Below are 4,099 nucleotides of genomic sequence, written 5' to 3' on the forward strand. Positions count from 1 at the left end.
GGGGGGGGGGGGGGGCTCCAAAGTCGATACCCGGGGCTGATGTTTTCCAGCACATTTATTGCTGGCCTGGACGATGACACAGAATGCAATTTGTGGAGGGCGCTGTGCTACACAGGAGAGTCCCCTGGCATAGCAAACAGCAAGCTTCAGTCCAGAGGGAGCTTGGTGAATTTCAAAATCAGTCCTGCAGCAACCTGGTGAAGTTCAGTAAGGAGAGGTGCAGAGCTCTGTGAATGGGACAGAGCAACTCCCGGCATCTCCCCAGGCTGAGAAGCAACCCACAGAGTGGCAGTCCTGCCGAAAGTGACCCACAAACATTGCAGTGGGTGCCACCCATGTCCAGGACTTCCAGATGATTTTGTTGGAGGCATACTACCCAAAACTGAGAGGCACAAGATGAAAGTGCATCTCTCCCTAGACAGATTTTGGGACTGAGACCTTAAACAACAGTATCAGAGAAATGCCTTTGCCTAAATATTTCATGTGATAAGACTTCCACTAATTGCTTGGGAAATTATAAAGTTTTTATATTAAAATTCTTATGTTATACTAAGTCTACACTATCTTTACTTACCATCAACTTCACTAATTTTACCTCTCAGAGAATGAAAGTATCTGAATTAATACATAATTATGCATGAAAATCAGTAACTTAAATGTTAGAAAAATGACTACTACACGTTTAAGTAGATAATCACGCCTCAGGCCCACCCTTGAAAAACATTTCTTTTTTGGATGTGAATCACTACCTACCAAAAGCTTTACCAAAGACATTACAAACTTGCAAGGATTTGCAGCTCTGCTCCCTTTGCGTGCAGAGCTGGCTCCAAATCGTATGGAATGCGTGTGCCGCCGGACTGTGGGACCTGCAGCAGGTCCGAGTCATGCATGAAAGAGCAAGGAGACAAACTGATGATAGTGCTCCAAACTCCACACAAAGCAAACAAAAATGTACACGTGCATATGACAACTCAGATTTTGATGACTAAGTATCAGCCTCCTGCTGCCTTTCTCATTGTAATCAATTATGTTCTCTTGCCCATCAGGGTTGACTACTTGCATACCCAAACATCATATTGAAAATGTTAATTGAAAAGCACATAATAATCTTTTCCAAAACTCTGAAAAAGATGCAGCAAATCATTTAGAAAGCTTAACAGATTTTTGTTTAACCCACCCCCTCAGGTTTTTCAGTGTCAGTGCAGACTTTGTAACAACTTTTTGTGCAATCTTTTTACTAAAAGTTTATTCTAATTTTCTTAGCCTTAACTAGTATTTAAGTAGTATAAAACTGTACCTAAAACCACGTATGACATAAATGTCTCATTGCATTTTAAAACCAGGTGCTGCAACATGGCTCGGGTTAAGCAGGAAGGTTACTACAGCTTCAGACCACTGAAGCTAAAAGGAGAGGTTTTTTTCAGGTAGGAAATTTTGATATGTTTCATCTTGTGTCTCTTTTAGGTCTTATCTGTCAGTCTTGTAGCCTGCAAGGTTGCATCCAATTATATCATGGTTGGTTTGCTATCTGTGTCCAACTAAGTTATACAAAACCACAAAATAAGGTTTGGTTCTTATCCTGACACTGTCTCATTAACTACAACATTGCACAATTGTATCAGTAATATCTGACCCTTAGCTATAATAATTCACTAGAATGATGTCATCTAAGCTGTCATGCTATATATAGGAGGTACTATGCAAATAAACTTGATAACAAAATGCCCTCCTTGCTTTTGAAGGTTGACTTCAGGGTCTTAGTTTTTTGTGTACAGATGAAAGATCCCAGCCTAAGCGGCTGTGCCTCTTATTTCATGACAACCTCATTTTTTTTAACCCTTTGACCTTTTTAAGGATTTAAAAAAAAAAAACAAAAAACAAAAAAAACAACATCGAAAGTGTCTATATGCTTTTGCTTCCAAATAGTAATTCAGGGGGGTCAATTTAAGGCCACTACCAATCTTCACCTTTAGGTCGTACATATATCCTTGTGGAAAGAAGTGTGCAGGTCATACTTTGGATCTTGCAACATTTTACCTTCTTTTGAACAAAAGACTAAAAATTCTACCAGTGATAAGGGTACAATTATATTGTAGGCCTGCTGCATTTTTTTTCCTACTTCTGTTCTCCTCCCTCCCCTTCTCTCTCTTCCCCTTGTCATTCCCACAAATACGCAATACTCCTTAGGTTAGCTGTAGAAGTGATATCCTGAAGGGAAGATTTGCTCAGATGCGGTATCCTCAACTTAGTTTTGCAGGGGTAGTTATTTTGTGTCCTTCGTCCCATGCTAAAATCAAATGAACATCATCTGATCAGTTGTAGGATTTCTGTATTAGCGTGGAAAGGTTAGTATTTTTACAATTCTTATCTAGAACTTCATTCTTTAAATATCTCTGATTTTAGCAAACCATGCTATTATTCCTCCTGTTGCAGTATATTCACATTGCATATTGTAAAATCTGACAGTCTTTTCATGTAAATTGTGTTTCCATTTGTGTCTTGGTCATCAGAAAAGCAGAAGCTGCACTTTCTTCTGGGTCTCACTATGTCCAATATAATCCTTTTTTTTTTTTTTTTTTCTGGCTCATCCACTAGTCTGATTTTTGTGCCTAAGATCTGTCTCTTAAAGTGTTGAATCAGCAATTATTTCTTGCATGTTTTTTACACTTTTTCCCTCTGTCAACCTCTGTTTTGTCTCTAGCCAACTCAGTTGACCAGACCTGCGATTCTATGACTCCAAATGTAATCTACCTCTATTCCTTTACTGTTAAAAGAAACAAGGAAAAAAAAAAAAAGAAAAAAGAAAGAAAAAATAAATTATGATTCAGTTTCTTGGAACTTGTATTAGCATCAGTTTTGGAAGTCTTGAGTTTCCACAACATTTCAAAATGGAAGGGTGGTGCAGCTGGGGAAGAACAACAACAACAAAAAAAAAGCCTAGAGAAGACTACTTGACTCAGGTGCATGGTTAAAAAAATCCCAACAGAGTAAGAAAGCTTAAAAAAAAAAAAAATCCAAAAAGCACAAAACAGCTACACAACTTTTTCTTACTACTAATCTTATTTCTGTTTCTCCCCCACTCCCGATTGCTTTGCAAATTTGTAATTCACTGCTTCCAAAGGTTCTTCAAACTTGTTCTACTGGTTTTCAGAAGCAGGCAGACTTGTTTTTCTAAGCTCTTCAGTATAGCAGCTGAATTTATTTAATTTTTCATTTTGCTCCTACAAAGAATCTCGGGACACTGCTTGAAGGGCCCTAAATCACTCTATTGTATCGTATGGATATATTCAGTGTGTAGTCCACAATACTTTAACTACCTGGTATACGAAACCATACAGAGCTGTGCTAAAATGAACGCACTATTTAGTAATCATAAAGACCTTGATCCAACAGTTAATAGAAAAGTGCCTTATCATAAATTAATGCAGTTTGCTCCAAGGGGAGCAAATTTTAATGAAAATCCTTCCCTTGCTTGCTATTGTGTAGCCAAAATAAAGGAAAGCTCCCGCTTTCTTGTCATGGGTGGAGAGGGCTTCACAGGGACCTCCTAAAGGTGTCCAGGAGGCAAGTTCTACCCTAATTCTTTCCCTATTAAGGTCCACGTTTCCAACCGTTTGTAGGGACCCACAAACTGTAAAGCTCGAGGGTCACTATGCTGTGGTGTGAAAGAATAGGGGGGGCTGTAGCGAAGCCCCGGTGCTCTCAGCAGCCTCGGAAAAATGATTCTTGCTTGTATGCCATCACCAGAAGTGGGGGGGTGGGGGGTGTGTGTGTGTGTGAAACGTTGAAAATTGCCGCACGTATTTTGTGAGGCTGCGCTTCCTCTGTCGTGTGATGAAATTCTGTCCGAAGTGGGACAGTTACGGTTAAAACGAGAAAAGGCCACGGTGTGGCATGAGGGAAAAACAGCTGTTAGGCCTGTGCTGGGTTGGACAAGAAGACAATAAGGTCTTGCGTTTAGAGGGCCCGCGCACGCTATTTCCACCCTGGAGTTGAGCTCCGAAGTGAGGCGTCCCGGGGCTGGTTTCACGGCCGCTTTTTTTTATTTCTCCAACCAAACCCTTTATTTTCCAAGTTCTGCTCGCGGGCCGGCCCGGGC

This window comes from Athene cunicularia, assembly GCF_003259725.1.
Source record: "Athene cunicularia isolate RWA chromosome 4 unlocalized genomic scaffold, athCun1 chr4_part2, whole genome shotgun sequence".
Classification (NCBI taxonomy): Eukaryota; Metazoa; Chordata; class Aves; order Strigiformes; family Strigidae; genus Athene; species Athene cunicularia.